Source organism: Podarcis melisellensis (assembly GCF_964234715.1).
Source record: "Podarcis melisellensis genome assembly, chromosome: 2".
NCBI lineage: Eukaryota > Metazoa > Chordata > Lepidosauria > Squamata > Lacertidae > Podarcis > Podarcis melisellensis.
This window is the reverse complement of record NC_138529.1, coordinates 124,274,085-124,286,419: the sequence shown is the minus strand read 5'-3', so window position 1 is coordinate 124,286,419 and position 12,335 is coordinate 124,274,085. Positions and strand designations below refer to the sequence as shown.

Here is a 12,335-nt window from a genome sequence, read left to right as displayed (position 1 = left end):
GAGGCAGGCGGATGTATGGGGCCAAGATGGCGTCTGGCACTCTTCTTAGCTGCGCCACTGCTGTCCGTGCCAGTAAAAACCTCCTCCAGCCTCTTTGGCCCTCTTAGCAGAGTTTACACAGCGGGGAAAACTGTTGCTTGTGTGGGTAATAACTCAGGCTGCACGCAGGCTTCTTGCTTATCTCCAACAGTCTTTTATTGCGTAGAATAACATCGTAAATTCAGCCCGGCGAAAAACCAGACATGCTCTCCGCTTCTCAGCAAAAGCGAAAGAAGACACACAGAGAAACACTCCCCTCTGTGAACATAGCCACACCTCAGAATGTGAGACGTCACTCAGAACTGTTTAACCCTGTAAGTTCTGATTCTCCTCACAGGATGGAGATGGAGAAGGGGAGCACCTTTTCGGGCTCCCCCACCTACCTGCCTGCCTGCCTGCTCCTTTTGTCATCTGCAGGCAATTTGAGCCAGGAATAGATCACAGCTCCCCGCCCGCCGCAATGAATTGGCAGCTCTAAATATCTAAAACCAGTTCTGTGATCTGAATGCCCTGCCAATGCCAGACAACTCACTGATCCCTGCTTTACAGTCTGAATGCAGATGGGGCCTCTGTGTGTTGTCTTTTTCTTTTTGGAATAACTTCTTATTTGCTTTTAAAAACAAGGATCATAGGACTAATAAATGATACAAATATGAAGACTAAGTCTTTGCATGCCATTTGCGTGTTGTTTTTTCTTCTGTTTGCATTTGATTGACCAAAGAGATGACTGACCTTGGAGATGGAGTGGATTCCAGGATTGAGCAGGAACAAAATCCATTCCAGATAAAAGCCAAGCAATATGTCAGTAAATACCGGCCAACAAAGGCAGTGAAAACTATACAGAGGCCCCACATCCAACTAATTTTAGTTCTTCCTCTATCACAAGCATTAATTATCTTGGTTCAATGATCTGGAGCTCCATTTCTTCCTGAGGCTCTAATTCTCTTCTCTCTTCATTGCAGATGGAGATGAATGGGAAGGGAAGAAGTGTGGAGAAAACATCCGTCAGAGGTCCCAGGACACCTTCCGTCAGAGAAAGAGCTTCTTTCAGAGGGATAGCCTCACTGCACACAAAAGAGGACAGAGCAGGGAGAAACCCTATCAGTGCTTGGAATGTGGGAAGAGCTTCAGTCAAAGCAGCTCTCTCACTTCCCATCAAAGAATTCATACAGGGGAGAAACCCTATCAGTGCTTGGAATGTGGAAAGAGCTTCAGTCAGAGGGCCCATCTCAATTCTCATCAAATGATTCATACAGGGGAGAAACCCTATCAATGCTTGGAATGTGGGAAGAGCTTTAATCAAAGCGCACATCTCACTTCCCATCAAAGAATTCATACCGGGGAGAAACCGTATCAGTGCTTGGAATGTGGAAAGAGCTTCAGTCAGAAGGTGAATCTCACTTCCCATCAAATAACTCATACAGGAGAAAAACCCTATCAGTGCTTGCAATGTGGAAAGAGCTTCAGACTCAGGCACAATCTCACTTCCCATCAAAGAACTCATACAGGAGAAAAACCCTATCAGTGCTTCGAATGTGGGGAGAGCTTCAGGGAGGGGGCCAAGCTCACTTTGCATCAAAGAACTCATACTGGGGAGAAACCCTATCAGTGCTTGAAATGTGGGAAGAGCTTCAGGTGGAAGGCCAGTCTCACTTCGCATCAAAGAATTCATACAGGGGAGAAACCCTATCAGTGCTTGGAATGTGGAAAGAGCTTCAGTAAAAGCAGCTCTCTCACTTCGCATCAAAGAATTCAACCGGGGAGAAACCCTATCAATGCTTGAAATGTGGGAAGAGCTTCAGGTGGAAGGCCAGCCTCACTTCCCATGACAGAATTCATACAGGAGAGAAACCCTATCAGTGCTTCGAATGTGGGAAGAGCTTCAGGAAGGGGGCCAAGCTCACTTGCCATCAAAGAATTCATACCGGGGAGAAACCCTATCAGTGCTTGGAATGTGGAAAGAGCTTCAGTCAAAAGAAGAATCTCACTTCCCATCAAAGAATTCATACCGGGGAGAAACCCTATCAGTGCTTGGAATGTGGAAAGAGCTTCAATCGGAAGGATAGTCTCACTTCCCATCAAAAAATTCATACAGGTGAGAAACCCTATCAGTGCTTGGAATGTGGAAAGAGCTTCAGTCATAGCACCAGTCTCACTTCCCACCAAAGAATTCATACAGGGGAGAAACCCTATCAGTGCTTCGAATGCGGGAAGAGCTTCAGTCTCAGGCACAGTCTCACTTCCCATCGCAGAATTCATACAGGGGAGAAACCCTATCAGTGCTTGGAATGTGGGAAGAGCTTTAATCAAAGCGCACATCTCACTTCCCATCAAAGAATTCATACAGGAGAAAAACCCTATCAGTGCTTGGAATGTGGAAAGAGCTTCAGTCTCAGGCACAATCTCACAATCTCACTTTGCATCACAGAATTCATACAGGAGAAAAACCCTATCAGTGCTTCGAATGCAGGAAGAGCTTCAGGGAGGGGGCCAAGCTCACTTTGCATCAAAGAACTCATAAAGGGGAGAAACCCTATCAGTGCTTGGAATGTGGAAAGAGCTTCAGTCAGAAGGTGAATCTCACTTCCCATCAAAGAATTCATACAGGGGAGAAACCCTATCAGTGCTTGGAATGTGGAAAGAGCTTCACTGATAGCTCCAGTCTCATTTCCCATCACAGAATTCATACAGGAGAAAAACCCTATCAGTGCTTGGAATGTGGAAAGAGCTTTAATCAAAGCGCACATCTCACTTCCCATCAAAGAATTCATACCGGGGAGAAACCCTATCAATGCTTGGAATGTGGGAAGAGCTTCGGGGAGGCGGCCAGCCTCACTTCCCATCACAGAATTCATACAGGAGAGAAACCCTATCAGTGCTTGGAATGCGGGAAGAGCTTCAGTCAGAAGAAGAATCTCACTTCCCATCAAAGAATTCATACCGGGGAGAAACCCTATCAGTGCTTGGAATGTGGAAAGAGCTTCAATCGGAAGGATAGTCTCACTTCCCATCAAAGAATTCATACAGGTGAGAAACCCTATCAGTGCTTGGAATGTGGAAAGAGCTTCAATCGGAAGGATAGTCTCACTTCCCATCGCAGAATTCATACAGGAGAGAAACCCTGTCAGTGCTTCGAATGCGGGAAGAACTTCCGGGATGGGAGAAACCTCACTTTGCATCAAATAACTCATACAGTGGAGAAACCCTATCAGTGCATGGAAGGTGGAAAGAGCTTCACTCATAGCTCCCATCTCACTTGCCATCAAAGAATTCATACAGAGGGGAAACCAAAAAAAGAGAAATAAAACAAAAAATATTAAACAACCCTTACAAAATACAATTGTATAGAAAAGAGGAAGTGGGGGATATAAACTAAAAATACTGTTTATGGCATTTGTATCATATATATCATATCATTCGTCAACCCAGAGAAAGACAGGCTCCCCCACTTCTCCCCTGTGTGACCCCCTCTTCTCCCCATATCCCACCCTGAGAGATCCTTCCTTCCCTGCGTTCCTTGCAGGTCCCTCGCACCTCCAACTCTCCTCTTCCTATGTGTGTCCTCCTAAATTCAAAATAAAGGAATCTTAATATAAAATACAAAAAAAGATGATGATGATCAGCTTCCAACAAAATATTAAAATACATCAAATATTAAAAGCTTCCCTAAACAGGGCTGCCTTCAGATGTCTTCTAAAAGTCTGGTAGTTGTTTTTTCCTTTGGCATCTGCTGGGAGGGTGTTCCACAGGGCAGGCACCGAAAAGAAAACTCCCATCTCCGTCTGAAAATCATCTGTAGCAACAATTATTCATAATCTGCACTCCAGAATAAACCCAGATGTATTTAGCATACAGTGGTAAGTGGTATTTAGCAGAGAGCGGTAGTCTCGTAATCTGGGGAACCGGGTTCGCTTCCCCGCTCCTCCACCTGCAGCTGCTGGGTGACCTTGGGCCAGTCACACTTCTCTGAAGTCTCTCAGCCCCACTCACCTCACAGAGTGTTTGTTGTGGGGGAGGAAGGGAAAGGAGATTGTTAGCCGCTTTGAGACTCCTTCGAGTAGTGATAAAGCGGGATATCAAATCCAAACTCTTCTTCTTCTTCTCCTCTTCACCAAGATGACACATTCCCTTCATCTCCCTCCCTAGCCCAGCTTTCAAATCTTAACCAACTCAGACAGTGCAATATGACTCTTACAATGATCGTCTAATAATCCAAATTAGTATTTCTCCAGCTCCTAGGTCCAGTTTCTATAAAGCCTTTGAAAAACTGTTCCAACAAATCTCAGCCAAGTCACAATCCAAAATTATGGTCTCTTATAATGGACATTTTAATCCACTGGGTATGGGGAAGCAGGCATCTTAATTCCCTTTCCTCAAACGAGATCATAGCTTGTGTTGTTCACCATTTCCGGAGTTCATGAGATCCGCAGAGACATGGGAACCCATCCTGACCCGTTGGGAACGGTTTGATAGAAAATTTAATATCCACCTGCACAAACACTGTGAAAGTCGCAGGCCTAATAGTTTGGGCACCAATCTATGCGGAAGAATAGTATTAAATGCAGAACTAAAGTCTACAAATAACAATCTCACATAGTTCCCTTTCTTCTCCAAATGAGTCAGGATAGCATGTAAAGCCATTGCCACAGCATCCTCCGTGGATCTCTTTGCCTTTTTCAAAACATTTAATTATAATGGGTGTCAATGCCACAGGGCAAAAATCATTCAGACTATCTTTGGGTTTTTTGGCAGGGGTATAGAATCATAGAATCATAAAGTTGGAAGAGACCACAAGGGCCGAGTCCAACCCCCTGCCAAGCAGGAAACACCATCAGAGCACTCCTGACATATGGTTGTCAAGCCTCTGCTTAAAGACCTCCAAAGAAGGAGACTCCACCACACTCCTTGGCAGCAAATTCCACTGTCGAACAGCTCTTACTGTCAGGAAGTTCTTCCTAATGTTTAGGTGGAATCTTCTTTCTGGTAGTTTGGATCCTTTGCTCCGTGTCCGCTTCTCTGGAGCAACAGAAAATAATCTTTCTCCCTCCTCTATGTGACATGCTTTTATATATTTGAACATGTCTTATCATATCACCCCTTAACCTCCTCTTCTCCAGGCTAAACATGCCCAGCTCCCTTAGCCGTTCCTCATAAGGCATTGTTTCCAGGCCTTTGACCATTTTGGTTGCCTCCTCTGGACACGTTCCAGTTTGTCAGTGTCCTTCTTGAACTGTGGTGCCCAGAATGATGGGAGCAGATTTCAGACAGGGTGGAACGGCTGCTTGGGCCAGAGACTGGTTAAAATTTTTCATAAAGATTCCTGCCAGTTGGTCCAAACAATCTCTTAGCACCCTGCCAGCCACCCCATCTGGGCCCATAGCCTTCCTCGTGTTTACCTCCTTTAATATTCGCCTCGCTTCTCCCTCTTCCACCCTGACAGCATTTTCTGCAGGTAGTGAGGCCAATAGCTCTGCCATCCCTGTTGGAGCCACTGTTGGTGTCACCTCAAAGAAGGTCTTCAACTCTCCCACCAAGGAAGCCGTACTCTCTACTACTGATGTATTTCTCGATTTATAACCAGTCAGATGTTGAACTCCCTGCCACATTTGTCTAGTATCATTTCTTAGATGGTCCTCGATCCAGGACTGTTGATGTAGAAGTTTCTAGATCCTGATGGTCAAACCTATTCCAATCGGTCTCCTGGAAACAGTCCTGCATCTGCTGAGAGGCTCCCTCAGGCCACACCGTAACCATCCGTGTTTGTAGCTGGCCTTGTTTCCCGGGGGGTGTGTACACTGGTTTCAGAAGCAGGGACACATGATCTGAACCACCGAGGTGCGCCTCATATGCCCGTCTAATGCCTTCTCAAGAGTACTTTCTCCCCTTATTGCACACTCAATGTGCTGATGGGATTTTGGGAGTACTGCCCTCACATCTGTGTGAGTGAAGTCCCCCAAAATAATCCGCACTGCCTCCAGGTATCTGCTCAATTTAGCGTTGATGGGAGCAGTTATGGACCACCGGTATGAAATTCACAGCATGTTCTGCTTTGAAAGAAAACATAATGAAAATGATCTACAGGTGGTACATGACCCCAGTCAAGCTAGCTAAGATCTATCACCTGCCTGATAATAAATGCTGGAAATGTAAAGAATCTGAAGGAACCTTCTACCACCTTTGGTGGACCTGCCCAAAGATCAAGGCCTACTGGGAAATGATCTATAATGAAATTAAAAAAGTTCTGAAGCTGACATTCCTTAAAAAACCAGAGGCCTTCCTCTTGGGCATGGTGGGCCAATTGGTGCCAAAGAAGGATAGGACATTTTTTATGTATGCAACTACAGCAGCAAGAATACTACTAGCAAAGTATTGGAAGATGCAAGAACTACCCACCCTGGAAGAATGGCAAACAAAAGTGATTGAATATATGGGACTGGCAGAGATGACCGGCAGAATCCGTGACCAGGGGAAGGAGGCGGTGGAGGAGGACTGGAAGAAATTTAAAGTGTATCTTGAGAACTGTTGCCAAATAAAAGACTGATAAAATGTCGAGGGATAAGAAACAAAGATTTACAGCTGGAAACCATAAATTTTAGGGAAGAAACTAAAGGAGGTGATATGTAAGAGAGATTGAAGGGTTGCTAGAGAGAATTGTAAAACAAGGATGCAGAGTAGGAGAGGTATGGGGAAGTCATTTTTGTTTCATGTTCTTTTCTTGTTCTGTTCTTATTTCTTTTTCTGTTTATGTTGTATGTTTATTATGTTGAAATTTAATAAAAATTATTATTAAAAAAAAAAATCAATTTAGCGTTGATGTTTTCATGCATACTACTCATGGCCCTCCAGGCATTTGCAGAAGGTGCTAGATAAGAAAGCTGCAGAGATAGTGCAGGATAGTGCGCACCCCAGAAATGATCTCTTTCAGCTTCTGCCTTCTGGAAGAAGGTACAGGGTTATAAAGACTAGGACTAGCTGCCTGAAAAACAGTTTCTATCCAAATGCAATTTTGGTTTTAAATGCAGTGTAAGGTAGTCTCTTTGGGAGTATGTTGTATTTAATTATGGGGTATCAGAGTTTTAGGGGGCTAACCAGGTTGGGATAGCAGACTTGTTGGTTTTTGAATGTCTGATGTACATTTTTTCAATTTCGTTGTTCTGTATGGGACAATGACAATAAAGATTATCGTATTGTATTGAGACTCATCTGGAAAGCGCCATTTAATGTTCCTTTCCCCACTTGCCAGGAGCCTGAACTCCATTTGGGGTTCCTCCTTCCGCACCCCAAGGTTCCTCCAAAGCCTTGGGGAAGGAAACTGAGACATGCTTTTCCATGGCAAGAGGAAGAGATCTGCCTTCCCCCCAGGGCCCTGCAGGGGATTCAGGGTGGGGGGCCTCTCTCCTCTGGCCATGGCAGCCCCTGGGAAGCCTTGGAAGAAAGGCAGGAGACCCTCAGCAGAGAACAACCAAGTCCAGTTCTTCTCCGCAATGGCTTCCTCTTCTGAGCTCCCTCTCTTTCTTGTCTGGGCTGGACTGGGAGGACCCCAGTTCAGCCAGTTCCCTAGAGTCCCCCCACTGCCTCCTGAGACCCGCAGGGATCAGGAGTGGGAGCGACTTCTCCTGTTCAACTACTGCCTGAGGGGGAGGAACAGAGGTCTTGGCCCATTTGGGGGGGCAAGCGAGGGCCATCCAGAAAGGGCTCCTGGGGCCAGCAGGGGAGTCTCCAGTCTTGTCTGGGGAAGAGTCCCCCTTTTCCCCTAGGCCTGCAGGTGGTGCCCTTCTGCTTGCGCTGACTCTTGGGGTGACCAAGGATGCTGCTCCGGGGTCAAACTCCCCTGAGGGAACCCTCCACCTTTCAGGGGATAAAGCCCTTCTTATTACTATTACTACTACTACTACTACTACTACTACTACTGTTATTCTTCTCCTCCTTGGGCCTCTGAGACAGAGAGGGCCTTTCCCTCCTTGCTGCCTGTCCTGGCGCAGACCCTGGCGGATCCCCCAAGGCCGCTTGCCTGGCGTCTCCCAACAGAGAGGCCTCCTCCGTGGGGCCAACATGGCGAGGAGAGAGGCTGCCCTGCGGAGGCCAAGCCATCATGGCAGGGAGCGGCTGAGGACCAAAGGTGCCGCCCTCCTTCATCCGGGAGGAGAGACCCCGAGAGCCTGGGACCCCCGAGGCCCACAGGGGAGCCATGGCGTCTCAGGGAAAAACAAAATGGCGTCCCCTCCTATTTCGGAAAAGGGCGGGAAACGCCTTCTCCTGGCCCTGCTGCCTCCATGCGCTCCTCCTGGGCCTGCCTGGCCATTGGGGGAATCCAGCTGCCCCCAAATAATGAGGGAGAAGAGAAACAGGAAGAGAAGGAAGGAGAAATGAAGGAGGACCTGGGAGGGGAGCAGCCATGAGGGAAACTCAGGGGGAAAACTCCCTCAGGAAACCGGGCGAAGGAGAGGAGGAGGCCCCGGGGAATCTGAAAGGGGATTGGCCAGCTGCCCAATGGAGAGGCCTCTGATTGGCCCAGCCCTGCTCTGGGGCGGGAAATGGGTCTCCTGCCTCCCTGTGGTTCTGGGAGCCCAGGAAAAACTGGTTTTCTGGCAGGAAACGCAGGGAAAGGATGGCCGGGCTCCCTCTGGCTCCGAACTGGAGTCTGGTCCCCTCTCTCCACCAGCCTGGTCTTCCCCTTTCTTTTTCATGCCCCCCCGGGTCACGTGTGCGTTTCCTTCCTCGCCTGGGACTCTTCCTCCTCCCTCTCTCTTCCTGGGGTGAGAAGCGGCTGCAGAAGCAGAACAACCTGTCTTTTGGGGAGGGGTCTCCCGGCTGGGAAGCCCCCCCTGAGCTGGAGGGTGTTTTGGGGGGGTGTCTGGAGGGAGCCATTGCTGAGCCCAAGGCACCTCCGGCCACTAGGCAGCCCTTCGCCCCTTCTCCCTCCCAGCCTTTCCTCGGGGTCCAGGAGCCTCCATGTTGGGGGAGAGCCAAGCTAACCCCCCCATGGACCCCCCCCGTCTCCCTTGGGGTTAGTCTGGTGGGATGTGGGAAGGGGGGCAGCCCCTAGGGCGCAGGCGCAGAAGCAGGAAAACTGAAGGCAGGGAGAGGGAGGGGAGGACTCGGCTTGGCAAGGGTTAAAAGGAGCAGAGCGGGATTCCTAGAGAGGGCAGGAAGTGGAGGGGGAGGGGGCAAGGTCCTCCAGAGCAGAAGCCCCTCCCTCCCCCCTCCCTCCCTGCTTTCTCCTCTCTCTTTTGCAAAAGCCCCTCCTGGACTCAGGTGAGTCTCCTCTCTCCTCCCCCTGAGGGTGCAATGGGGAGAAGGGGGTCCCAGGGGGGCAGGGAGGGGGCATGGGGGTCCCTGTTCAGATCATGCCTGGTGGGGGGAGACCCCCAAGTCAGGGAGCAGGGGGTCCTCCTTTGTCCTCTCTGCCAAGCCAGGGAGGGGACCAGTTCGCAGGAAGTCTGCAGCTCTGTCCTTCCTATGGATCCAGATGCTGCCTTCCTTTTTGGGGAGGGGGCTTTGGGTCAAGGAAATAAACCCCCTTCAGAGGGAGGGAAAAGTCACCTTTGTGACCAGAGGCTGCAGCCAGAGGGGAACATTCCCACGTGGGGGGAGCACAGGGAGGAGAAAAGCCCGTCTGCATCTGCAGCAGCACAACTGGACCACTTCCTCTGTCCCAGAAGCAACAACACATGTCTCTCCTCTGTCGGTCTCCACACCCACGGCTGGCGCTGTTACCCTCCAACAACTGGATCTCACTCCCAAAGACAGACTCTTCCATGGTCCCCTAAGACAGACAGATACCAACCAACCATTCCCTCCCCTCCCCCTCCTGGTGCCCCTTGAAGTTGGCTTGAGGGCAGGGGGAGGGTCCACACCACCAGATGAAGGAAGAGGAGGTCCTTCCATCTGGAAAATGGGAATGCTTGCAAAGATTTACTTGAAGATGAGTGCCATATAGATAATAAAATATTATTTTGTGGAATTCCCCCATTTACACAAAGATTAATACAGTGGTACGTCGGGTTAAAAACTTAATTTATTCTGAAGGTCCATTTTTAACCTGAAACTGATCTTAACCCGAGGTACTATGTCTGGGTTAGTGGAGTCTGTAACCTGAAGCGTCTGTAACCCAAGGTATCACTGTACTCATCATTTAAATAAACAACAAAATTGTTTCAGAAAAGAACTGAGCAACGTGTAGAATAATATCATCTTTCTTCTCCCTTTTTCCCTTAGGGTCCAGTGGGCCTTGAAGACGTAGCTGTTCCTTTCACAGAGGAGGACTGGGCTTTGCTGGATCCTGACCAGAGAGCTCTGCAGAAGGAAGTCAAGGAGGAGAATCCTGGGATCGTGGCCTCTCTGGTAAGGCTCCCTGCTGGATCATAAGATCAGTTTTGAAATTCCATACAGATCTCTGAAGGACAAACCTCCTCTATTTTGAGGTAGCCCCATAGCGCCACCTACAGCATCTGAGATGTTAACACACCCACAACTCTCCTGGAATGGAAAACTCTCCATAGGAGATGCATCTCCTGTTCTGTCTGGGAATATTCTTCACCAGTCCTGCCTTTTACAACCAGGATGAGGCTGCTCTGAGCTGCCCAGGCCTTCTTCCATGTAGGCTTCAGAGATATTAAGGACATGGAGGTGTTGTTGTTTAGTCATGTCCGACTCTTTGTGACCCCATGGACCAGAGCATGCCAGGCACTCCTGTCATGGAGGTACATCCTGTCTAATTCTCTTTTTCCATTTCTGCATCTCTCTGTTTTTGGTTGAGCAAAGAAATGACTGAGCTTGGAGATGGAGAGGATTCCACGACTGAGCCAAATTAAATCCATCCCTGGAAAGAGCCAGGCTTTTTGAATCTCCGGGTCCCATAAATACGTTAGCTAATATCAGCCAAAAAAGGCAGTAACTCCCTTCCCTTCTTCCTCTTTCACAAGCATTCATTTGCATTGTTCAGTCATTTCAGGCTCAGTTTCTTCCTCGGGCTAAGATTATGATTATTATTACTATTATTGATAATAATACTGCCATATAACAGTAGATTCTAGGTGGTGAATTGGAAAGGAAGAAGAATGAAGACAGTAAGAAAATCCTCACAATGGAGAAACCATATAAATATTCATTTTTTTATAAGATATTTATTAAAGTTTTCAATTTTATACAAACAAAGAGAAAAATGCAGAAAAAAGAAAAATATTAAAAACACATAAAGTTCACAACTTATTTTTCAATAACATATTTCCCTGACCTCATACCTCCCCTTCTTGTTTTCTAGTTCAAATTATTTGTTCAGCAAATCCTTATCTCATAGCATTTTAGCTAAATAACACTTTATTTTGTATCCAATATCTTGTAACTTAAACTTTTACTTATAAAAAACCATTTTTTCATAACCTTTTATACCATTACAGCTAGAAACCACTTAATTTCAATCCAACATCATTCAACATTCCTTAATATTGCAGTATTTCTGTAAATAGTCCTTAAATTTCTTCCAAGCTTCTTCTGCCAACTCTTCTCCCTGGTCGCGGATTCTGCCAGTCATTTCTGCCAATCCCATGCAGTCCATCACCTTCATCTGCCATTCTTCCAGAGTGGGTAAATCTTGCGTCTTCCAATACTTTGCAATGAGTATTCTTGCTGCTGTTGTAGCGTACATAAAGAAAGTTCTATCCTTTTTTAACACCAATTGGCCGACAATGCCCAGGAGAAAGGCCTCTGGTTTCTTCACAAAGGTATATTTAAATACCTTTTTCAATTCATTATAAATGATTTCCCAGAAAGCCTTAATCCTAGGGCACGTCCACCAAAGGTGAAAAAATGTACCTTCATTTTCTTTACATTTCCAACATTTATTATCGGGCAAATGGTAAATTTTTGCAAGCTTGACTGGGGTCATGTACCACCTGTATATCATTTTCATAATATTTTCTCTTAAGGCATTACATGCCATAAATTTCATCCCAGTGGTCCACAACTGTTCCCAGTCAGCAAACATAATGTTATGTCCAACGTCTTGTGCCCATTTAATCATAGCAGATTTAACCGTCTCATCCTGAGTGTTCCATTTCAACAGCAAGTTATACATTTTTGACAAAATCTTAGTTTTCGGTTCTAACAATTCTGTTTCTAATTTAGATTTTTCCACCTGGAAGCCAATTTTCTTGTCGAAACCCTATAAATATTCAGAGTGTGGAGAGAATTTCAGTCAGAGCTCCCAGTCCACTTCCCATCAAGGAAAGCTCTTCATTCAGAAGTAGAGCCTCACTTCACATGAAAGAACTAACTGGGGGAAGAAATTAGTGCTT

At 46.9% G+C, this 12,335-nt stretch overlaps 1 protein-coding gene and 1 long non-coding RNA gene across 15 annotated transcripts in view; both read left to right on the top strand.

The window, feature by feature from the left end:
• LOC309364378 (uncharacterized protein) overlaps positions 1-12,335 on the top strand; it is a 214,577-nt gene that overhangs the window by 191,939 nt on the left and 10,303 nt on the right. For 8 of the 14 annotated variants that reach the window (XM_081901518.1, XM_081901519.1, XM_081901527.1 and 5 more), the window contains exon 3: positions 10,258-10,383. The exons of 4 other annotated variants lie outside the window; for them this stretch is intronic. The gene's annotated coding sequence lies outside the window, so the exon portion shown is untranslated. Of the gene's footprint in view, positions 1-8,722; positions 8,796-8,853; positions 9,295-10,257; positions 10,384-12,335 lie in introns of those variants that run through there. 2 more of the 14 variants (XM_081901534.1, XM_081901531.1) reach the window with 2 other exon arrangements.
• LOC309365451 lies at positions 10,393-11,221 on the top strand. Its single transcript, XR_014166159.1, has 2 exons — positions 10,393-10,668; positions 10,743-11,221. It is a non-coding gene; the product is annotated as an uncharacterized lncRNA (long non-coding RNA).